Genomic DNA, 26812 nt, shown 5'->3' with positions numbered 1-26812 from the left:
ATGGCGTTAATTTGGGGTCGATTGGAGTACCGCCGCCGGCGGAGACGATTTCTGGCAGGCGGTTCCGGCGGAGGCGATGAGGGTCTGGTGAAGGAGATGATAGGGGGTAGGGGGCTGTTTGGACAGTTATATATCAAGATGAAATCAGTTCTAGACCGTTTGATCAACTGAGATCAACGGTCCAGATCAAAAGGGCGAAACGACGTCGTTTAATGGGGTGAGGAGACGGATTGGGTGGAAACCAGGTTTGGGCCTGGGCTGGGGAATTGCAATTGGCCCAAAACCCAGGTCTTCTCTTAATACACCCATTTTCTTTTCATTTTCCTTTTTCCTTCGATTTCTTTTTTTTTAATTTCTTTTAAAATCAAATTAAAAATTAAAAATAAATCCTAAATTAACTCCTAATCAAATTATCCTAGAAAATTAAATTAATTAACCCTAATAATTATTACAACTAATTAAATATCAAATTAAAGGAAAACCAGCGAGATTCAAATCTAAAAATTGAATAATGCAAAATAAACCAATTTTGTGATTTTCCATTTTTGTAGGGCAATTAAATTACTAATTAATTTAAAAATGCAAAATTAACTCCTAAATGCAAACACAACAAATTTTTGTATTTTCCATTAATTAAAAAAAATGCACAGACAAATGCAAACAATTATCAGAAAATGCCACAAGATCCTCAAAATTCCAAATAATGAAAAGAAGTTATTTTGTTTTGAATTGATGGGAGTAATTCATATATAGGGAAAAAATCACGTGCTCACAATATGTATAAAGTCCTTTTAAGAATTGCTCTCTTTGTTGAAAATTCGAATGTATGGACTAAATAATGAAATAGTCTGTGCAATGTGATAATAGTCTACTGCCCGAATTTGAATCAGCATGACAATGTGTCTCCTGCAACTTTTAATGTTGAAAGCATCGATTTGGGATCATTTAATTCCTTGCATGTGTGATGGCTGTGTTGCTACAGGAACTCGATCTTGAGTCCCTGCTTTGCCATTGCGCCATGTTTCCGAATTGGGCCCTCTTTTGGGGCCTAGTTCAAGTCATTTAAAACCAGTAGTTTCATAACACTTACAATGAGTTATTGGGCTCCCTTGGGCCCAGATCTGAAAAGGAAGCGGACATTTAATCACTTAGGCTGCAATGTAAGTTTAAACTTTGGTATAAAAGGCCCTTTGAAGTCCTTAGAGGCTTTTTCTTAATTAACTTTGACTCTTTTAAAAGTAGATTGGAGGTGTGCCATATTAGACAATAAAAATAGTTTATAGCCCTCCAAAACTTTGTTTGAATTCCCTGTTAGAATTGGAACTGAGGTGCGTCGTGCCAAACAAATGACAATTGCATGACCCTCGTTTAATTAATCTTGTTTTGATCCTTAGAAACCGAGGCGTGCCACTTAACGAACTTCAATGGCCCTCGCAAACTTGAAGGTGCGTAGTTGCTTTAGGCGCGTTATTTTGATAATTTACCTTCCTAAAATCGGGTGCGCATTTATGTGACCCAAATCTAAATCTCAACAACGTTATATAAAATGTGTTGCGGACTACGGGTGCATTTATGTGACGTGGTTCAAGACATATATTAAATAACGTTGCAATCTTCCTAAAATGAATAAAAGCGGCTATAAAGTTAAAATCGAACCATAGGCAAAAGCATGTACTAAAATCAGATAATAGGCCAATTGTAATAGTTGAGCGACCGTGCTAAAACCACGGAACTCGGGAATGCCTAACACCTTCTCCCGGGTTAACAGAATTCCTTACCCGAATTTCTGTGTTCGCGGACTGTAAAACAGAGTCAATCTTTTCCTCGATTCGGGATTTGACCCGGTGACTTGGGACACCATAAAATTATCCCAAGTGGCGACTCTTAATTTTTAATAAAAATAATCCCGTTTCGATTGTCACTTTAAGTTAAAAAAAACTCCCTTATATGCTCCTTTCGGGGATAGTAAAAAGGAGGTGCGACACTACTTATGCAAATTTACCACAAAAAATGGGGGAAGAGTCCAGAATTAAATCAATCAAATTCAAACCTAAGGATAGCTAACCTCAATAGGTTCGAGCTGTGGAGTATAGTTGTGTTGTGAAGGTTGGTGGTGGGGTCAAGTGTTACATCCTTTTGGGACACTTTTTCTCTACGTCATATTCCATCCGTTATAATGTTTTCCTTTTGTTTTTGGTATATCATACATTATAAATTCATAATCATTCACACCACGCTTCACTTTTTCTTTTTCTTTTTCTTTTTTAGTATACTTTCTCTTTATTTCTTATTATTATTTCTTACGAGTGAATGATACTTCCTACATTCAGAAAGTGAGAGAATAAAAATACATTTAAGTATTAAAATTCAATACTGTATGATATAAAATATTATTTGAAAAACCCCTCAATAAACAAGTTCCTTCAAAAACTTCAAAAAATATATTGAAACACCATCAAGATAAATTTGCAAGTTATGAGAAAGACCTATTGGGAGCAAATATTTTCTTGGAAATTCTTTTTCAAGTTGTTAACTTCTTAAGCAATAAAAAGAAAGTTTAGTGTTACCTTTAAACTGCTGAGAAAATAAAAAAAACAGACAAAATCTGTTAAATTTCATCACATCTTTAAACACAATTATTAGATTTATATGTTTATTTTTTTTTCTTAGGTGAATCTCTTAATTATTGTCCAAATCGAGTTAGCTATACGCCTCTGAATGCAAATGAACAACGCAATGAGAATTTTCGATAGGGCTAAAGATGTCTTCGTGTCACCTATAGGTTACAAGTTCGAGTCGTCGAAGCAGCTATTAATATTTGCATTATGGTAGACGGTTCATGACACACCCCTCGGAATGTTACTCTTCCTTGAACCCTATGTGAACGCAGAACACCTTGTACATCGAGTTGCCCTAAAGATCTTACGCCTAAATGATGTGTAATGAAATTCTAAACACTAAATTGAATCTTTATTACTTTCTTTCACACACTTTGATACATATCGCTAAGTTGGTAAATTGACTTAGGCCAAATTCAACCCTAAAAATTATTTTATGAGGAGCGGATTGCCTAAGACCATATAAAGAGACCAAAGACCTCAAATCTCATCGGTATGGAACAATTCAACACCCCCTCCCTACGCCTAGACCTGCAAAGTGGAGCGTGGACAACATAAATAGGGGCCCAATATCGGTAACAATAATTGGGATGAGCCTGACTCTGATACCATTTATTGGGATCGAAAATAATAAGGTGTCATGCGGAAGCTAATAAAATAAATCTTGGTGACGATAAATGAGATGACAAATAAAATATTCTAAAGAGGCATAATATTATAATATGGTTTGGTCAAATGACCTACATATGCTTTACTAATATAAAATAAAACTATTAAGAGAAAAATCTTCCTCCAAACAAGAATCTCTTACGGACTACATTATAGATGCTATTGTTGTTGTATTTTTCTATGAAGGAGGGATCCTCAATTTATAGAGTTTCACAACCTTTTTCTCCTAAAAAAGGATCTATCAAACAAGGAAGAGATCTATATTTTCATTTTAGGAAAAGTACAATCAATTATGATAAATATTTTGACTTTCCTTAAAGAAAAAAGTATAACCCAAATATGGTAAGAAATCCAAGGCAACAATCCTACGTAAGTTTCCTTGCCTCTAATAATGTAGTCTTTTGAAGTAGTTTCATAAATTGCTTGATTTGATAGAATTACGACTTAGACGTTGTACCACTCGATAGGTTGTTTTGAGTACTAGTCCTTATTTTCATATTCTGAGACCTCTCGTAACTTCATTTGATTTTTTGGGTTTGCGTGTATGGTCCGTGTCGCTTTTCGAAAAGCCTTTATATGAAATTTTGGTTAGAATAAAAATTTTAACTAAAAAAGAGGCTAGAGTTGACCACGGTTAATATTTTGGGTAAACGATCCTGGATCGGTATTTTGACGATTCTGGTAGGTTCATATTGTGATATTGAACTTGGGCATACGCCCAGAATTAAAGTCGGAAGTCCCTAGATTGTTTGACTTCTTTTGCCCAAGGTTAGCAACTTGAAAATTTGAGAATTTCCTAGGTTTGACCATAGGTTGACTTTATGGACATTGGGTCCGGGTTTTGGTTTTGGGAATTGGAATAGGTCATTTTATTATTTGAAACTTGTCTATAAAATTTGGTGCAATTCGGAGTTAGTTTGATAGGATTCGGACGCTTGATTGCAATATTAGAGGTTCTTGAGTTTTCTTTTGAATTTCATTCATTTTGATGGTCGATTCGAAGTTTTAGATGTTATTTTGGTGTTGATCATGCTAGCAAATTCGTATGATGTTTTTAGACTTGTGTGCATATTTGGTTTGGAGCTCAAGGGGCTCGGATGAGTTTCAGATGTGTATCGAAAGAGTTTTGGATGACTTGAACTAGCTGGTGCACTGTTCTTTCTGCCTTTCTAGTACTGGTCTACAGATCTCGCATTTGCAAGGTCTGGCTAGCAAATGCAAGACTCGCTTTTGCGATCAAGTCATCGCATTTGTTAGCACAGGCTTGGGCTGGGTAATTTCACAATTACGAAGAAAGAGTTCACATTTGTGAACTAGCTGAGACCGCATTTGCAATCTCATATTCACATTTGCGACGTTGAGTTTTGAGGGGTGAGCTTTGCATTTACGAAGTAATTATCCGCATTTGCAAAGGGGGAACATTTCGCATTTGCGAACATTTTGTCGCAATTTCCACTTTTGGGCTTCTGATGCAAAGTTCGCATTTCGACCTTTGTTTTGCATTTGCGGTATTTGCAATTGCGAACAAGAGTTTGCAATTGCGACATCCTCAACTGGGTAAAAGGTGGAAAAAATCGGAACTTAGCTTATTTTACACAATTTATCAACCCTAAATACTCTAGAGGCAATTTTTCGAGAGATTTTTCTTCCCAAAATCATTGGTAAGCAACTTTAATTGATTTCCTTTCAATAGCTCAATACTTTTCATATGTTTTCAACATCAAATCTAAGATTTTCATGGTAGAAATTAGGGATTTTGGTAGAAATTAGGAATTTAGTAAAATTGAGATTTTGACGTCAAATTGAGGTCCGATTTTAAGAAAAATCACATAATCGAGCTCGAGAGTGAATGAGTAATCAGGATTTGGTCCCAATCGGGTTTTGACCAAGCAATCCCGGGTTGACTTTTGTTGACTTTTTTTCAAATTCATTAAAGATTGAACTTTTTCCTTCGTAAGTAGTTTCTAAAGCTTATTTTGAATTGTTTTGATCGATAACTTGTTAGATTTAGTTGGTTTAGAGGCTTATTCAAAAGGCAAGGCCATGGTTGGTTGATTGACTTGGTTGCAGAGTGAGGTAAGTATCGTGGTTAACCTTGACTTGAAGGAACTAGGACTAGTTGGTTAATTTGCTACGTGAATAATGTGTGAGAATGACGTATATGTAAGGTGACGAGTATATATGCGTTGTCATTGGGTTAAAACATAGGGATGAAAATTATTTTATTTTATTATGTTAGTTCAATGAATATGCTTTCCATGTCGTAGTTAGATTATTACTTCTTTAATTATTCACATTCATATCTATTGTTTATTTTGAAGTTGTTGCGATTTCGAAAGTTGAGTTAAGTTATCATTATACTATGATTGAAGTGAAATGTCTTCCCATCTTGTTTTGCTATTTTAGATTAGTGTTGTTGCTTGGTGAGAAAGAATGAAAAGCACTAAGGATGTTGTCGTACCTTATTTGCATACAATATCATTTCTTTTGGGAGATTGTGAGGATTAAAGCACGAAGAGTAATGCCGTGCCATTTTATTTATGATATTACATGATGAGGGCGAGAGTTAAAGCACGAAGAATGATGTTGTGCCATTGTTGATTTCATTGTTTTACTTGATTTTTGGATTGATGATTTAATTGATTGCATTGTTGTTGTTTTTCGAAAAAAAGCTATTTGGTGACTTGTACTTGCCGTTCTTATCGTACTCCCCTTTTTATATGTTCCCTCCCAATTAATATGTTAATTGTCTTACTTGTTATTTTATTGCTTTATGTATATACATGTACATGTATTACGTAGGTGTCTTGTCATAGCCTCGTCATTACCTCGTTGGGGTTAGGCTTGACACTTATAGAGTACATAAGGTCGGTTATACTTATGCTCATATCTACATTGGAGACTTGAGGAAGAGTTGCTGGTGTTCGCAATCCCTGAAGTCCCCATCTGTTTCTATCTTTACTGTTTATTTCGTTTCAAACAGTTGTATTTCACTCAGATCATACTTGTAATATTCTGGTTGATCATCATTCGATGACTTCAGATTTCTGAGATTAGAATAGACCGTATAATGTTATCGGTTTATTTCATGTATTACAACTTTATTTATCGTTAATGATGGTTATTTCTCTATTTTAAACTGTTAAAATATTAAATTAATTATCTAATATTGGCTTTCCTAGCAAGTATACGTTAGGCGTCATCACGACCCCGAAGTTGGGAATCCAAGCCGTGACAGATGTCTAACCTATAAACACTCACCATGAAATCAATAGCTGGTACTATTAGCAATCTATATAATCATGCTAAATAGTATCTTTTACCCCATAATTAATATAGATATAAGAAATTAAATCTCTTAATTCCTAGAAAGGAAACAAGGAAAATATAAAAGAGTAATATAGGAGTACATAAATTGCAGGGACCTCAAACAGTGAATATAAAAGGACCAAACACAGGTCATCAATGAGTGGCCCAATTGGAAGTACAAAATGTAGGTGTGACTAATTCAATGCGATGTTATTAAAGTTATTTTTCTACATAATATGTTCAAGCTCCGATTTCAAACTATGATATGGTGTTTACCTCGAAAAACGTGAGTAACAATTAAAGATAATTTGTGGTTTTAAAGATATGTGATATATTTTAATACTAGTGATTAAACAAGTAATATTGAGCTTAAGTAAGAAGAAATAATGAACCAAATCAATGTTGTCGATACAGTATGGGCTTCGAGCTCGTCTATCCAGGGACCTCGAGGTCAGCTAAGACCAAAAAAGTATGAACAATAAAGCTAAAGAGTAATTCCTCAGCACGTTAAACAAGAAAAGAATAAGAATGTTCTATTGTTGTGAATGATCTCATGCCTTACAAAAATGATTGGGGTCCCCTTTATCTAGGAGGAGAAAACCCCAATATAGTATATTGCTCATAAAGGTAAAGAATTCTATTGGTAGAAGTGTATAACGGCCTAGTACGGACCTGTACCATTTCGTACAACCCTTATCCTATAATTAATGCCCAGGTCCACGTGTCCTTGAGAAATTCCCGCTCTTTCTTGATTGACTTCAAGATAATGCTGTCATCGTGTGATGACCCAAAAGGTCATCACATGATTTTAATTGAATTCGGTGTCTCCGAGGCCTTGAAAACCTCATTTAGAGTCACCTTGACTTGCGTGCGCAGTCCGGACGCATAGCCGGAAAGCTTAGGTATGAAATTTTGTGAAAAATGATAAGTTTTAACTGTAAAGTGAATAAATTTGACTTCGGTCAATATTTTGGGTAAACGGACCCGGATCCGCGATTTGACGATCTCGAAGGGTCCGTAGAAAAATATGGGACTTGGGCGTATGCCCGGAATCGAATTTTGAGGTCCCGAGCCCGAGAAATGAATTTTTAAAGGAAATTATTTTCTGAAAATTTTTAAGGAAATTTGAAATGAAATCTGATCAGAAAGCGATAGTATCAGGCCCGTATTTTGGTTCCGGCGCCCGGTACATGTCTTATATATGGTTTAAGTCACTTCGGTAAAGTTTGGTTGAAAACGGACGTTGTTTGACGTGATTCGAACCTAAATTGCTAAATTTGATACTTGATGAAGTTTGAGAAAAAGTTCTTGATTTTGATGTTTGATTCATTGTTATTGAGGTTATTTTGGCGATTTGATCGCACGGATGAGTTGGTATGATGATGTTGAGTTAGTGCGTGTGTTTGGTTAGGAGCCCCGAGGGCTCGAGTGTGTTTCAGATGTGTTTCAAGAAGTTTTGAACTTAGGAAAAAGTTGTAGGTCTCTAAAGTCAAGTCACGTGGTCCGCGGTGGAAGCTTCGCGGCCACGGTGGGGACTTCGCGGTCCGCGGTGGGATTCGTACGGTCCGCAGTGAGCAAGGCCAACCTTCGCGGCCGCTCTCAATTTCTTGCGGTCCGCGGTGGAGCTCCGCGGTCACAGCCTTTTTTTGTGCGGTCCGCGGTGAGGGTCTGAGAGGAGTATATTTAAACGGACCTTTCAGTTATTTTTCACTTTTCAAAACCCTAAAACATAAGAGGCGATTTTTCAAACAACCTTTCTTCTCCAAATTAATTGTAAGTCGTTTTTAACTAGTTTTCTTCAATCATTAACATCTTTTAACATGATTTCAACTTCAAATCAATGATTTTCATGGGGAAATTGGGTGTTTTGGGTATAACCTAGGTTTTTCAAAAATTGGAGATTTGGACCTCGATTTGAGGTACGATTTCAAAACAAATCATATATTTGGGTTCGTGGGGGAATGGGCAATCGGGTTTTGGTTCGAACCTCGGGTTTTGACCATGTGGGCCCGGGGACAATTTTGACTTTTTGGGTAAAACTTTAGAAAACTCATTTTCATGCATTAGAATTGATTCGTTTAGCATTTATTGATATCATTAAGTAAATTGTGGCTAGATACAAGTAAGTTGGTGGGGGAAACAAAAGGTAAAGCGGTAGTTGAGGCTTGAGTTGTGTTCGTGGCATCGAGGTAAGTGTTTGGTCTAACCTTAGCTTGAGGGATTAGGATTGTGTCCTATTAGTTATTTGCTTCTTGTCGAGTACGACGTATAGGTATGGTGACGAGTATCTATACGTTAGTGTCAAGCATGACCGTGAGTCTTATATTATGATTTTCATGATTTCGTTGTATTATTCATGCTTTGGTGAAGATTGCTAATTGTTGTATAAAGTTTGTGGGAAAAATTGTGACCTATGAATATTGAGGAGCGTTGGCTCATGCTGTATAGCGAAATTATGAAAGTATAAGTGACAATTGAACTTTTAGAGCATTGACTCGAGTTGTGATATGAGTTGTGAAAGTATAAGTGACAATCGAACCTCTAGAGCATTGGCTCGAGTTGTGAAGTGAATTGTGAAGTGAATTGTGAAGTGAAATTGAGAAAGAGGAGAGATCATTATGTTGTCACTCTTGCCGGGATATTGTTGTTTTATTTGTTGTTCCTTTGCTGGGATTTAATTGTTTAATTGTTGTTCCCTTGCCGGGATCTCTATTACTATTTTGTTCATTCCCTTGCCCCTTGCTTGTGATTGTTTGTTTGGGTGAGGAAGAGTGTTAAAGTACGAAGGGTGATGCTGTGCCGCACGACATACCATTCCGTGCCGATTCTATTGATTATATGGTGAGGAAAGAGAGTAAAAGCATGAAGGGTGATGCCGTGAACATTTTAAATATATGATTGTTTTGGTGAGGACGAGAGTAAAAGCACGAAGGGTGATGTCGTGCACATTTTCATTATATAATTGCTTTGGTGAGGCTGAGAGTAAAAGCACGAAGGGTGATGCCGTGCAAATTTTTGATTTCTGCCTCCCTGTTGATATTCTAGTTATGTTGTTCCTTTCCTTACTTGATGTCTTTCTATTCGGAACTATTATCTCCCCTACATCATGTTTACCTCTCCCACATTGATTGGTTATTTCTGTATTTCTTTTCCGTTGTATATATATATATGAACTGTACAGGTTTATTTGGTAGTCTGGTCCTAGCCTCGTCACTACTTCGCCGAGGTTAGGCTAGACACTTACCAGCACATGGGGTCGGTTGTGCTGATACTACACTCTGCACTGTGTGCAGATCCAGGAGCAGTTTTTGGACAGTAGTTGGAGGGATTCCTTCAGTCCACTCAGAGACCCAAGGTAGACCTGCATGCGTCCGTAGGCCCTGGCATCTCCCTCTATCTCTATTTCTTGTTTCATTTCCTTTTGTTAAGAAACAGTATATTGTATTTCTTCAGACCTTGTATGTAGTAACTCTTACACAGTCTGTGACACTGTGACACTAGATTTTGGGGTATTTGAGGTTCTAAAAGTTGTAATAGACGTAGCCTTAAGATATATAATTATTGACTTCCGCTTATTTAATTAAAATTTCGTTTTTATCATATTATCAACTTGTGTTTGTTAAAAGGAAGCAAAAAAGAAAGTGTAGCAATTAGTTAAGGTTTGGCTTGCCTAGCCCCATTAGTAGGCGCTATCACGACTCTCGAGGGTGGGAAATCCGGGTTGTGACACATTGGTACAGTCCGCGCCAGGCATTCGATCAGCTTCCTCGAGGTAGGTATCACTCAGCCAGATACGAAACCCACTTCGAATCTCCCGGACTCGAGCCCATAGCCCGATTTAAGACCTTCAAATTGTGCTCCTCGATTTTGACCGTATACACATGGATTTTCGATCCAAGTAAAAACTTGGGAAACTGGAGACAATGAGAAATAGAAGAGGAGTCTCATCCGCATAGATGAACTAGACGTTGTTCAAATTTTTTGGTAGATACTTACCTACGGCCGGTGTTTATACCAAATCAATTAAATTTATCATAGTTAAGTAACCTAGTGAAGTAAATATATGCATTAAGTAATTATGATTAAGTGATACAATTTTATGTGCAAATACATCACATGCTATAATTGCTTGGTGTAAACAGCCGGTACAAATAAGTTATTACCTTTCGCTATTCGAAATCCATTAACACAATAAATTTAGATTTACATCAAATAAAATCATTAGGGTTTAAACCTAGAATTAACATATAGTAATTTCAACCATCTCAACACACCTCAAAAGAGTTTCATTGCCAAAACTATTCACACACCTAGACGACCTTGTTGAGATAGTATGCTATTTAAGATGTCATAATTAGAATGCCAACAATATAAAATTAGTTGAATTTTATCAAGGTAATTTTTTGTCTAATTAGATCTTCTGCCTGTATTAACGGAGTAAAAGAAGACGATGCTGACATGCGATGTTTAGAAAAAGCGAAAATAGAACTGATACCTTCCAATCCCACCGACATTGAAGCATTATTAGTCATGAGATGATAATTAATTAGACAATTGCTCATGCCTTATAGTCGGAGGATTTTCGACTAAATTTCATATTTATTTATTCGTTTATTCGAAACATATCATAACCTTATAACAAGTAGAGGATGTATATTATTGACAGAAGAAACAACACAATAATTATTACTTTCAACTCGAATTACATACTATAACTAATTTTTTTAAATATATATTTGTACTAAATTTGTACTCGTCGTCACAAAGAAATAGAGTACAGTAGTAATATTTTGCACCTACTAACTTAAAATCTTGAATCCAGTATATATTTAAAATGGATTCAAAAATATAGTGGTGGCAAAATGGATTCAAAAAAATAGTTATTCCCAAATTATCCATTTCATTAAAAAATGGGTTGGATAATATTTTTTTTTAAAAAATGAGTAAAATATGGATAAGATCCATATTATCAAATCTCGTTTTATACCCATTAATTACAAACTATTTAGGGGGAAGTGCACGGTTGGCCACTAATAACACATGTATTTATTTTTAAGTCACCGTTTAAAATGTCTTTAGTTTTTAGCCACTGCTTTAATAAATTTTAACTGCCCGGACGAAAATACCCTTCTGCTCATGTCCTTAACTTCAGGACTACATGTCCTTAACTTTTGAACTTGGAACTCTAAGTTCAGGACTTCAGGACTACATGTCCTTAACTTTTGAACTTGTAACTCTAAGTTCAGGACTTCAGGACTACATGTCCTTAACTTTTGAACTTGAAACTCTAAGTTCAGGACTTCAAGACTACATGTCCTTAAATTTTGAACTTGGAACTCAAACTTCAAGACCAAGCGTCCTTAACTTTTGAACTTGTAAGTCAAAGTTAAGGAAGGACTGCTTGTCCTTAACTTTTGAACGTGTAACTGTAAGTTAAGGACTATCTGCCCTTAACTTTTGAACTTGGAAATCAAAGTTAAGGATCTATTGTCCTTAACTCTTGAACTTGTAACTGTAAGTTAAGGACTGCTTGTCCTTAACTTTTGAACTTGTAACTATAAGTTAAGGACTGCCTGTCCTTAACTTTAGAACTTATAACTGTAAGTTAAGAACTATCTGTCCTTAACTTTTGAACTTGTGTCCTTGACCATTGAACTTAACTTTAGGACTTCAAGACTACATTTCCTTATTACCAAGTACTTGTATTTCATCTGAAGTGACTGAAGGAGTTTTCTGTTCAACATTTTGCGAGACTATTTCTATCTCTGGATCAATATCATAAGGAACTTCTTCGTCACTATCATCATTTAACTCAGAATCCGCAATCTTTGTATTAGCAGCTGTTTTCAAAACCAAAAGCATCGTTGTCAATCATAACAGTAGTGAACAAGCGCAAATTAAAACCAAGTCTTTATGTTTTGAATGCATCAGTGTATTTCTATTTGGGGGGGGGGGAAAGGATAACACAATCTTTTCATATTATTTTTAATAGACTAGTGGCTACTATTGCTAAGCATTAAAAATGTTGGATAAAAAGTAAATACCAGCTTAAACATTGGCTACCTCACGCTATTTCTACAACTATTTACCTTTTAATGCCCAGGCCCAAACTATTTACTACTCCGACCCATGCGGCCCAAACTATTTACCCGCTTATTCTTTATTCTATTAAAATATCTCTTCTTTATACACGGAGAATTTGGACGAGGGCACAACTTCAGGTTCCAAATCCCATCTCTCAAACCCTAGCTTCCATTTTACACTCCTAACAAATCCGAATTTGTCTTCTTTCATCTAAATTAGTAGTAATTTCTTCTTTGGATTTTTAACTTGATTTGTTGTTATTAATAATAGATGGATCGGTACCAGAAGGTGGAAAAACCAAGAGTAGAAACACTCATTGATGCAAATGAGATTCGTATTACCAGCCAAGGCCACATGTGAAGCTATATTACCTTCATACACTGAGAATTTGGACGAGGGCACAACTTCAAGTTACCCCTAGTAGGTAGTTGATGACTTTATAGGAGCAGAGAAATTTGGATAAAGACCTAAGATTAAAGAAGGCTTGGTCTTAATTTTAGTAACTCCAGGTCCTTGAATTATTTTCTTGTTTGCTATTTCTTGGCTTACTTGTAATTTGTTCTTGCAAAATTGTTCTTCCATTTTCCTTATATCCTTCTTCAAAAAGAAATTAGATCTGATTATCTAAGAAGTTGAGCTCTGGCTAGTTTCAATTATGTTCCTATTTTTCTTGATTGTTCTTTCCCTAGCTCTTGCTCTTGCCTTGGCTTAAAATTTTTATTTTGTAGATGTCTTGTTTGATTCAAAGTGGGTGTTGTTAAATATTATTTATAATACCTTATGGAAGTTCATAATGAAATTTGATAGCATTTGGAGCTGATTTGAGGCGATTGAGTTGGAAATTTCAGCTGAAAATCGAAAAAGAACACAACTACTCAATGGTATATTGCTATGGTATACAATATGTTGTAGGAGTATATAGCTATACTGCAACAGTATACTATTATAGTTTACAATATACTGTAACAGTATATTGTAATAATCAAAGAAGAACACAACTACCTAACAATATACCGCTACAGTATAAAATATATAGTTATACTACAACAGTATACTATTATAGTATACAATATATTGTTATATTATACTATAATAATATGCAATATACTGTAACAGTATGCTGTAATAGTATACTTACTTATTACCCGTAAATTCACTTGCCTTTTCCCTTTTAATTTGCTTTAAGCTTTTACCCAGCGTGAGAGGCAAATTGAAAATGCAAAATAAAATAAAATATTATAGTATGCTATATAATGTAACGGTATACTCTTTCAATTAGATCCTTTTAGAATTTTTGAAATTTTTATTGACAACTGATATTATTTCAGTTTAATAATTGAATTAATTTTTTTTTAACTCTTTGCGTACAATTGTATACCTGTTGATATAGCTATATACTATACTGGTATCATATGTTAGTTAATAATGTTTGGTTGTACTAGCTACATTTAGTTGGTACACAATTTAATTTTTCTTTAGTAATAATATAAAAAAAAGAATAATAAAAAAATAGTGAAAACAGTAAATGAAATTAGATTATGAAGAGAAAAAGAATATAAAAAAAAGAAGTTAAATGAAATTAGAAAAGGAAAAAAGGAAAAAATAAGAAGAAAACGAGAAAAAAGAAAAGGAGAAAAGAAAAAAAAGAAAGAAAAGAAGCATAGAAATAAAAAAGAATTGTAGAATAAAAAAAAAATTCCCCACAAAAACTACTATGGGTAGGAAATGTAATTAGTTTATGGGTAGAAAAACAAATGGGTAGACAATGGTAAATAATTTTGTTTTTGTGAGTAACTGTATCAAAACCCCATGAAAAAATTATTAACCAGTGAGCTTAACTTTTACATTAACAAAGACTTAAATTGAGGGTTCCTCAAGTCTGGGAGATTTGGAATTCTCCCATAAGTGATTTTATTATCTGCCAATTAACCCATTTTCTATTTATATTAAATTTGAATCGGGTTAAATAATTTATTCTTTTTTTTGTTTGCATTACTCGTTTTCGATTCGTCCATACATGACCCGATTCCCCGTTTGCCACCCCTACAATATAAAGAGATGCCAAATTGGTGTAAGGGGTTAGAGTGGAGCTAATATCTATCAAAAGGTTAGTTTAAATGCATGCCCAAGATTGCTCAACCACACCTTTTCTTCATTCTCTTCTTTCACCAACCTTATCTGTTTACCCCAAAACAAGAAAAGTGAAATCTAGCAAGTTACTTGTTATAAGGAAAAAGCAAGAAAAAAAAATAATAACAAGGCCATGGAAATGGACATGCTTAAACTTGTCGGTGATGTGCGTAGTAGCGAAACCAGAATTTTCGCTAAAGAGAGTCAAAATATAAATAAGTATGCATGCAAAGAAATTAAGGGGAGTCAATATATAGTATATATAAATAAAAATAAAAAATTTAATCTCTTTACGTAAGGTAATTTTTATCAATCGACTCCCCTAACTAATGACCACTGGATATACGCACTAATAATGAAAAGACACTCCACAGAATTTGTGTTTCATTGCCTTCCTTCTTAGTGATTGACATTGAAGCTACTTTCTTGAATTGTTCATACATTCATTCCCTTTCAAATGTCAATAAGTGAAGAGGCAAGCTCCTGTTATAAGGAGCCAGTACTCTATACACTATTATAATCACTGAACGCTACCCCTTTCTCAATGTAAAAATAATGTATGCAATTCCTAACATAGCATTAGTAGCTTGAACACTCGCTTATGACCAATGACGTACATAGAATTTTACATATGCGATGTCATAATTTGAAGAAATGAATAAATCATTATAATGATAAGCGGTGTCATTTTCTATACCTATCTCCAATATTTATATTTTTCTTATAAATATCTAATGAAAAATTTCGATCAAGCGGTATATCCCGTGATACCGCATGGTATAAGGTACATATGCCCCTGCATTTGACACCACCGATAGGTGCGAAGAGATGGTTATAGTTTATTTAATATATTAGTCGAATCAATAAGTTTCGAATACTAAATATTTAAATTAAAGAAGGAAGTTAAAAAAGAAAAAAGCAAAGTTTTTAGCATTTTCAAACCAAAACATAAAATGCTATTTGTTCACATATTATTGTACTTGCCCTTGGTATATAGTGCGCCCAAACAGAAAGCAATAATATTTTTATGAATTAATTAAGAAAATGAATATATAACAAATAGAAGGAAGTGCGTACATAATGAAAGAATGTACAGATCAACAAACTTGTATAACAGTCAATATAAGCCTAAAATCATTGGCTAATTGATGTAATCATTGTACATCATTCATGTACATCTGTAATCACATAGATTTTCCAGGGCATATATATATTGTAAAAAGCCTAAGAATATATTTATAATAAGAAAAACAACATAAACTTCCAAAAAAGATGATGAATTAAGAAAATTTAAACGACAACTCTTCTTAAAAGCAGAGACGAAACCATGATTTTAACTTTGTGAGTTCTGAAATTCAAAATGAGGACATCATGGCTAACGATTGGGTTCATAATTTAGTATTTGTGAATGTTTAATTTCTTAACACAAATACATTGTTTGAGTAAAAATTAGTGAGTTCAGTCGAATTCGTATCCAGACTTCTAGCTTGGCCCCTACTTATAAAACCAATACATTAAAATACTTCCGAAATATGACTGGCTGGAATCTTAGAAGCATGATGTGCATGTTAACAATGGCGGACTCAATGCACAGTTTACGAGTTCGGTAAAATTCAATGCGTCCAGGTTAAATCATATATATATATATATATATATACAAAAAAATAAGCTTTCGCAAAGTTAGATATATATTTCAGAACCCGCAATATCTAAATCGTAAATCTCTACTATGAGCACTATGAGAGGGAGCTTTGGAGCAACAGTAAAACTGTTTTCTTGTGACCTATATGTCATAGATTCAAACTGTAGAATCGGTCAGGAATGCTTGTATGAGGGTACGCAGTACACCTCCCTTGGGGTACGGCTCTTTCTCAGACTATGCATAAACGTGAAATACTTTGTGTACCGAACTGTCCTTTTACTGTGACCACTATATTAATGTACAGTGTCTATACTGTGACAAATGTCTTTGCTTTAATTTTAATTGCTCCAAAATACCGTCAGTAAATTTACTATAGCTGTAGGACAGGTATAGGTGAAAAAAGATTTGGAGAGAAGTAGACCCCAACAGCCCCACTCCCCAAACATGTTGCTTGAATATATATATATATATATATATATATATATATATATATATATATATATATATATATATATATATATATATAGTGGCGAAACCACATATTGATAAGGGTGGTCAACTGACCATCATTCGTCAAAAAATTATATTGTTTACATAGTTAAAATATTACATTTTAAAAATATATAACACATATTGAATACCTTTTGTCGGAATTTTTTCCACTTTTTTAAAATTTGAACACCCTTAGATAAATTCCTAGCTTCGACACTGTATATATATAACCTTCAATATGATGTAAAAATTATCTTGATTTTAGCTATTCTTAATCAAATAAAAATAAATTTAATCTCAAATTTGATATCGGAATAACCCACTTAATTGTACAACTTATCATTTTTTGCTTCTCAAATATATATGCACGATTGGCTTGGTAAAAGATGTTGTCAGAAACACTGTATATCCTGATGTCTAGGTCCTATCATATTTGTTTCTTAATCCCAATATGGGGCGACAATCTATTTATGTTACCAATTATTGTGCTAATAATTGATGATCGATAAATGACACAAGTTTCATGCTTTTCAACTTCAAGAAATTCCTCAAATATTATATCCGTCTTTAAAAAAGAAAGAAAAGAGAGCAGTACTTCATCGACTACCATAGCTCTTGTTTGTTCAGAACTAAATATATAGAAAATATTCAATCATTAATGATAATTACAGTTCTCTTCTCAAGTAATGCTGCATTCACTGCCTTAAATATATAGAAACTGGATACAATATGTGAATAGGGTATTCTTTTGGTTGGTTTTGAATGAATTCCATTGAATATAAGATTTTCAGTTCATATGACAAATCGATCGGTTAGATTAGGGGTGTATATGGACCGAGTTGGTTCGGTTTTTATTAAAACCAAATCAAACCAACTAGGGGTGTTCAAAAGAACCAGAAAAACCGAACCAAGCCGAACAAAAAACCCGATACTTTTTAGGTTAGATTTGGTTTTGGTTTTGAATTTTAAAAGCCGATCAAATTTGGTTGGGTTTTGGTTTTAATAAAAAAATAACCGAAAAAATTGAACCAAACTGATTATAAAAATAGCTATTTAAATTTACTATTATATATATATATATATATATATATATATATATATATATATATATATATATATATATATATATATATATATAAAGTTTCTAAAATTTTATGGTGCATATTAGTCATTTGTATTTTTAGTCTAGTTCTTTGCTATTATAATAATTTAATTCTTTGCTTTTTACATCCTAGTTTGATTGGTAGTTTTCTTTTACTAAGTACAAGAATTTATTTCATGTTAAAAATAATCGATTTTTAATAGAGTACTTAAATTCGTCATCACCATTTGATTCAATTATCATCAATATATCTTGAAAATGATAGATTTATCAAAGAGCAATTGATTTGATAGTGTTACATTGAAAATATAGTCGCCGGAATATGCGTTTAGTAGTGTATGTCTTATATTTAAGAAAAAATCGATAAATAACCAAAAAAATCGAAAAACTGACATAGACCGAATTGATAAAAAATCGACTCAATTGGTTTGGTTTGGTTCCAATATTTGAAAAATCGACTTACTTGGTTTGGTTTCTTTTTAGGAAAAAACCGACCCAAACCGAATTATGAACACCCCTAAAACCAACTATATCGGTTTGGATTGGCTCGGTTTTATCGGGCTTTCTGGGTTTTTTTTGTTACGTGAATAATATATTAATCTTACTTTGTTATTTGATAAGTAAATATATGTTTAATTTGAAAAAATTGGCAAACATATTATCTATTAAAATATTTTTATGTGATAATTTTCTTAGTAATACATGATAATTATTTTTTTAGTTGCCGACAATAATTTTTTATTGATATATGCTTTCAAGTTTAAATGAATTTAATAATTAAACATAAAAATCAATATGGTACTTAAATAATAATATGTTCTATTTAATTTTCATTTATCGAAATACCACTTCAAATTCGAAAAAAGATATAAGAATCTAATAGATCTTGACATATGAATATGGAAGAATAAAGAGGTTGATCCATTTGAATAACACTTGATAAGAAAGTGATCATACAACACATTATTTAAAGTTAATAAAAATGGAGCACTTCATATTCTATAAATATTAAATCACATAAGAGAATCCAAAATATTTCTAGACAATTTAAAAAAAAATCTATATAAAGTCTTAAAAGTATATATAAAAGTTATATATTTATATGTCAGTTTGATTCGGCTTTTTTTACTCAATACCAAACCAAATCAAATCAAACCAAACCTCATTAGGGGTTTTAATCCGTCTGATTTGACTTTTCGATTTGGTACGATTTTCCGGTTTGATTTGTACACCCCTAGCTTAGATGTTAGGTGTTGGTTTATATCAGTTTGTATCTAGGGTTATTCTGTCAAAGTAGATTAGGAATAATTAAGTTAATTTTTATTTACTAATGCAATTATAGGGCAGGTGGCTTAAGGGGAGACTAATAAAGTCATTGCTTTAGGCCTCTTAAATTTTGAGGCCCAAAAAATATTTAATTGTGAATTCTCTATCTTATTTTCGTTTAGATAATATTGAAATTTATAGAAAAAAGAAAAAAGTAAAACTCCTTATAGAAGTAGAAAGAAAGACTATCTAATTTTTAACAATACAAAATTTTTAAAATTTTGAATTAAGCTACTCAAATCTTCATTTTGCTTAATAATATTTTTTACAATAAAATCCAAGATAATACATTGTAAATGCGCGACTGACATCTAATTAACTTGAATTTCTTACCAATATAAATATTAGTACTCTGCATTATCTTTTGTAAGATAGCTATAATACAGTCATAAAGAAAGAAAAAAAGAAATCAATGTAAATATTAATATTATGTTTTGCTAGATAACTAAGGTTAACTTGTTACTCCTCGGTGGAGGTCTGATATTTACTTTCCATAAAGCCCAAGGCTACTATGTTATATCGTCACTTGTGGAGGATGTAATGCTTGATCCAGCAAAATCACTTATTGAAAAAGCAAAGGAAAATGGTGTATCTCTATTTCTTGCTGTTGATGTTGTGATAGCAAATAAGTATTCAGCTGGTGCTAATCGCAAGGTTGTTCCAGTATCTAAAATTCAACATAATTGGATGGCTTTAGATAATTGGACCAGTTAATATCGCGTCTTTCAGCAACAACTCCAGATACCACCAAAACTATCATTTAGTATGGACCTATGAGAGTGTTTGAGTATGACAAATTTGCTACTAGAATGGAGGCTACTGCAAAAAAATGGGCACAACTTGGTAGAAATGGAGTAATGTGATGACCCAAAAGGTCATCTCTTATTTTAGAAGTCAAATTTGTGTTCCGAGGCCTTAAAAACCTCCTTTTATTTTATCTCAATTTGCATGTGCAGTCCAAGTGCGTTCCGGAAAGATTTTATGTGAAATTTAAGAAAAATAATGAATTTGGCCTTTAAAATTGGTTAAAGTTGACTTCGGTCAATATTTTTGGTAAACGGACCCGGACCCGTGATTTGACGGTCCCATAGGGTCCGTAGTAAAATATGGGACTTGGGCGTATGCCCGGAATCGAATTCCGAGGTCCCTAGTCCGAGAAAAGAAACTTTTAAAGAAAATTATTTGCTGAAAAATATAAAGACTTTTGGAAATGAAATGGTGTATATGTTTGATGGTATCGGGCCTGTATCTTAGTTCCGGAGCCCGGTACAGGCTTAAAATAATAATTAAGTCGAACCCATGAAATTTGGTAAGAATCAGAGTTGATTTGATATAAATTGGATCCTTAGTCGAGAAAATGGAAATTTTAATGTTCTTAAAGGATTTCATGAATTTGAGGTTAATTCGTAGTTGTTGATGTTATTTTGATGATTTAATCGCACAAGCAAGTCCGTATGATATTTTTAGACCTGCGTGCATATTTGGTTTGGAGCCCCGAGGGCTCTAGTGAGTTTTGGATAGGCCACGGGGTGAGTTTGGACTTAGATAAAGTTTCTGTTGCAGCTGGTATGTATTGTAGGCTCTGATCTCGCAATTTCAAGGTCAGGCTTCGCAATTGCGAGCCCAATAGGCTTGGCAATTGCGAGGGCTTGATCGCATTTGCGAAGAAAGCCTAGGCCTGCCTCGTTCGCATTTGCGAACTCTTCTTCGCAATTGCGAAGTACAAGCTGGGGAAGGGACTGATCGCATTTGCGATCTTTTTGCCGCAATTTCGCAGGTTGGTGTTTGCAATTGCGAACATCCCTTCACAATTGCGAAGGCAACAGTGGTGCGATGGTTCTCGCATTTATGATGTTCCTTCGCATTTGCGAAGCTCCTGTCACAATGCGATATCTGCGACCTGTTAAGTAGGATTTTAACGGGATTTCAACTCATTCTTCCAATTTTTCAAACCCTAAGCTCCCTTAGGCGATTTTTCAGTAAAAAATTCTTCCCCAAATTGTAGGTAAACAACTTCTAACTCATTTCTTTCAATCTACTTCATCTTTTCACACGATTCATCTTAAAATCTAGGGTTTTCATGGGAAATTGGGTGCTATTGGGTAGAAATTAGTATTTTCAAATTTTGGGGATTTGGACCTCAATTTGAGGTCGGATTTCAAAACTAATTGCATATTTAGGTTCGTGGGTGAATGGGTAGTCGGGTTTTGGTTCGAACTTTGAGTTTTGCCCAAGTGGGCCTGGGGTCGATTTTTGACTTGGGAAAAATAATGGGAAATCTATTCTCATGCATTAGAATTGGTTTATTTAGCACGTATTGATGTTATTAAGTAAATTGCGGCTAGATACAAGCGGATTGGTGGTGGAATCGAGGGGTAAAGCAGTGATTGAGTATTGAATTACTCGTTGGCTTGAGGTAAGTGTTTGGTCTAACATTGACTTGAGAGAATAGGAATTCCCGACTTATTTGCTACGTGAAATTCCATGTGTGTGGCGTATAGGTGTGGTGACGAGTACCTATGTTCCACCAAAATTACCATGTTTAGCTGTTTCCCTTCCCCGTTTCCTATTATATTGTTTCCCCGTCTTAAATTGCTACCTGTTTATAGTTGTTTCCCTGCCTAAATTGCTGCTCCATTATAAATGCTTCCGTGCCTTAATTTCTACTTGTCCATAACTGCTTCCATGCCTTAACTACTACTTGTTCATAAATGCTTCCCTACCTAATTGCTTTATATTGATCGTTGCTCTCCTTATTGAAGTATTCAATTGTTTTCTGGTTACGTTTTATTATTCTGTTGGACTTTATTGGTTTACAGGTGCCTCGTGGTACACCTTGGTTGGTCTCGCTGGATAGGTTACACTGGTGAATTTTTTTAGTTGTAGTGATATTTCGTTGTGTGATTGAGGTATAAGAACGTTGGAGGATTTGGCTTAGTCCGTGAAACACTTGTCTTCATTTTTGTGATTTGTGTTGATCTGTAAATTGGGATCGGGGTGCACGCCGCAACAGTATTATATGATGGGATCGGTTTGCACGCCGCAACAAGGAGTAATAAGGGTGGATAGGTAGAATCGGGTTGCACGCCGAAACCTGAGAAATACGGGTGATATGTGTTGAAGAGTAATAAGGGTGGACGGGTGGGATCGGGTTGCACACCGCAACAAGGAGAAATAAATGAAATTATTGATACTGTTGTTGCTATTTATATGATGGGATCGGGATGCATGCCGCATCAGTTGTTGTTATGTGTTCATATTTGTTGAGATCCATTATCATGATGTTGAAACACCCTTAAGGATTCATTATAGCTGAATACTAGTAGAACAGTTGGATTCCGGATTTATTTAATATCAGTTATTGTTTATTTACATTCTGTATCTCTTTTCCTTTTAGTATAAACTATCGCAGGTTGTATATGTTGTATGCCCCGCCGTAGCCTCATCACTACTTCGTCGAGGTTAGGCTCGGTACTTACCAGTACATGGGGTCGGTTGTACTGATACTGCACTCTGCACTTTCTGTGTAGATTTCGGAGCTAGTGGCTGATCAGAGTTTGAGGGTGCTGCCTTTAGTTCAGGAGACCCAAGGTAGTCCTGCAGGCATCCGTAGGCCCTGGAATCCCCTTCTACCTTTACTGTATTATGTTTTTACTTTTCCTCCGAAACAGATGTATATTTTCTTCCAGACCATTACTTGCAGTAATCATAGACAGTTCATGAGTTGTGACTCCAGTTCTAGGTAGATGTTATTACGGATTTCGTTAATGTTCAAGTTAAGCTTTTAAATTGTTTCTTCTGTATTTATTTCTGTTGGTTCATTTCGTTAAGTCTTAAATATCCGAAAGATAAAGGAAAAAGGTGTAATAAACTGTGACGTTGACTTGCCTAGCGAGTTCAATGTTAGGTGTCATCACCGCTCCGAAGGTGGGCAATTCGGATCGTGACAAGTAACAACAATCATAACAGGTGTCGAGTCTATTACAGCTGTTGAAAAAGTGGGGCTTGCGGACAAGATGAGCCACATTTCAATGGGAGGGTTTGCCAGTAAAGAGCTTCACAAGGGGATACCGCTTCATAGGGTGCTTGCACTTGATGATGATGCTTGAGCAGTAACTATGCTAGAGTCATGGTCTTCCCTTTTTTAGCTCGTGTTTGGATTTTGACAAAAGTAAGTTTTGTGTATAATGTATTCTTCAGTGAACCTCAAACTTTTGCATAACAAACTCTAGATGTAAATTGGTCTATAGACAAAATGAAAGAAAAAAAAGTCTCATTATTAAAATATGACTTTAGGGCACAAGTTTTATTGCGACGTCCTAGTTACAAGGTTAAATACCCAAATGAACGCACTTATCCATCTCTTACTTCTATTACTTTATTTACTTTTGCATAAATCTGATTTACTACATTTTTAAAATGTATTGTGCACTTTATTTTATTATTTTAAATAATTATGAAATTTATTGAAACAAGTCACGATATCACGCACTTGTCTGTTTTCACACACACATTGCTAATCATGCCACGTGAAACGTACTCATGATTCAAAATATATTTACTTTTATTATTTGAAGTTGTGATCAAGTCGCGTGAACACACACTTGAGTTGGAGTTTACGTATCATGACTATGCCACGGGAACTGTACCCATAATCACGATGATTCATCTTATTAAGCCGTGCCTAAAGCACACTACGAGTGTTTATAAGAATCATTTTTCTCTAAACTAGTTTGAGATTGTTGTGGGGCCAAAAGCTTATGGAATTTAATTGTGGAAGAAATAAGTAGATTAGTTACAGAAAAGTGGATTAGCCTTACTAAATTCAATTTTTTACGGGTTTGAGATTTTGGTGCAAGGTCATAGGTTGTATTCACATATTGTGAATCATGCACACATGATTTTAATCACTGAAATCCAAGAATGAGCACACGTGAATAAAAGAATTATTCTACATATTCAGAATCAAGTTATAATTACAAACAGTTTAAACACAAGCCTATGGATTTAACTAGTGGGGAAAGATGGACGTAATTATATATAAATAGTTGTCCTACTTATTCTAATTTGGTTATTTTAATCAAGAACAGAGGTGAAGACAAATGTATTCCCCATATAAAATGATTCGAATTGTGACCGGGGCTAATTAGATCTCAAATGCCGAGGTCTTCAATGGGCTCGCTCTCCTTGGTGAAGCCCAGAATCTGTCATTAATTAACCGGGCCACATAATGACCAATTCTATCTTTTAGGCCCAATAGAGTGAATTCAAACTCCAAAAATTAGCAGAAAACTGCTAACATGAATTATAGGACAAAATCTGCAACCATTCAAGTCCAGCATTGATTTGCAATTAATCTGAATAACGTGAGAGGTTCATAGCCTATCAAATTGAAATAATTACATCATTAAACCAACCAATCAATTACAGGCATTATTTTACAATCCAGAATTAATCAATCTATAGTTACTACTTTCATTGAGGGAGCAACTATGGAACCACTGCACTTTATAATCAGAATCCATTGAGCTAACTTCTTCAAAAGTGAATCTAAACAGCAGGTGACCAGATTCCCGAGTTCATCACCATTAAAATCATCTTACACATGAATCATATATAAACTCAATAGAAATTCTAGTAGCGAACTATTCATGAGAGTGATAACAACTGAAATGGCTTAGTTCAAACATACAAGTAACACCACATGTTAAAGAGATGAAAATTTAAACAAACTTCATCAACTAAACACATTGGATCTATTGAATCAGGCATGATCGTCGCATAGACAAGTTAGGATTTCATTTATGATCTAAGTAGAAAATAGCAAAGGCGGATGAACGTACCTATTAGAAGAGAAACAGAAACAGAGAAACAAAGAGAAATCTAAACCTCAAAGCTATAGCTCAACCACAGCAACAGTGAATTCTTCAACTCAAAACAACTATGAAAATCCAAGAGATATGCAGCAACAAAGTAGGACTTAGAAACAACTTTGAATCTTCTTCTTTTTTACTCTACAATCCTTCAACTTCTTTTATCTCCTCTTTTAATTCTGTCATTCTACATTAACTTTAATACTTAGTTAAACATTTTAATAAAGAAATAAGTGATAAACTCTAAACTAGATTAATGGCTAATCAAGACTAGAATATATTCAATAAGCAAAAGAGACTAATTTTTTTAGAGCATGCAACAAACAATAATTAATTCCAAAGATGGCAGGCAAATTTGCCTAACTAATCGATTAACCAAACCAGATTCGAAAAACTATAGAAACACGGCCAAAGCTTGAAAATCTGACGAGATTGTAATTTATACAGAAGGGAAATATAACTATATATCTGCTGGAATTGAAATGGTCGGAGAGAAACCAGGAAAGCTGGCCGTTCAAAAGGACTCAACTGAATTTCGATGGCCGTGAGATGAACTAAGACTAACATTGTGATGACCCAAAGGGTCATCTTCTGTTTTAGAATCCGAATTCGGGTTCCGAGGTCTTGTAAACCTCATTTTCCTTCTCCTCGATTTGTGTGCGTAGTCCGGAAGCGTTTCTAAAAAAGCCTTTATGTGAAAATTTAAGAAAAATGCTAAATTTTGCTTTTAAAATTGAATTAAGATGACTTCGGTAAATATTTTGGGTAAACGGACCCGGACCCGTGATTTGACGGTCCCGGAGGATTCGTAGAAAAATATGGGACTTGAGCGTGTGCCAGAAATTGAATGCCGAGTTCCCTATCCCGAGAAACGAATTTTTGAAGAAAATTATTTAATTGGAAATATGGTGGTTTTTAGAAATTTAACAATGCTTGATCTTGATAGTATCGAGCCCGTATTTTGGTTCCAGAGTCTGGTACAAATTTGATACGGTATGTAAGTTTCATTTGTGAAATTCGGTAAGAAACAGAGTTTATATGACGTGATTCGGACCCTCGGTTGTGGAAATAGAAACTTTAAGAGTTCTTAAATTTTCATTGATTTTGATGCTAAATTCATAGTTCTCGATGCTATTTTGGCGATCTGATCGCGCGAGCAAGTCCGTATGATATTTTTAGACTTGTATGCATGTTTGGTTTAGAACCCCGAGGGCTCGAGTGAGTTTGGATAGGCCACGAGGTGTTTTGGACTTAGAGATTCTGCTGTTTTGCTGTTGCAGGTGCACAGATGTATCCTTCTTCGCATTCGCAAAGGAACTCTCGCGAACGCGAAGAGTAAAGCTGTTTGAGGGAAAATTTCTTCTATGTGAACGCGAGGCACAGGTCGCGAACACGAACGCGAAGGCCATTTTGGCAGGGACCTGGGGAAGGGGATTGATACACTACGCGAACGTAAAGGTCAGGGGGAAATACCTTCACGAACGCGTAGTGTGTCCCGCGAACGCGAAGGTTAATAGGACCGCTACTTTGCGAACACTAAGAAGGCCTGTCCAGTGATTTTAAAACG

General features: G+C 34.6%; 1 pseudogene; it reads left to right on the top strand.

Moving 5' to 3' along the window:
• On the top strand, positions 1-23481 carry LOC138879050 (phosphoglycerate kinase, cytosolic-like; annotated as a pseudogene).
• Positions 23482-26812: the final 3331 nt, after the last annotated feature.

This window comes from Nicotiana sylvestris, chromosome 10 (assembly GCF_000393655.2).
Source record: "Nicotiana sylvestris chromosome 10, ASM39365v2, whole genome shotgun sequence".
Taxonomy (NCBI): domain Eukaryota; kingdom Viridiplantae; phylum Streptophyta; class Magnoliopsida; order Solanales; family Solanaceae; genus Nicotiana; species Nicotiana sylvestris.
This window is presented reverse-complemented; position numbering and strand designations above follow the sequence as displayed.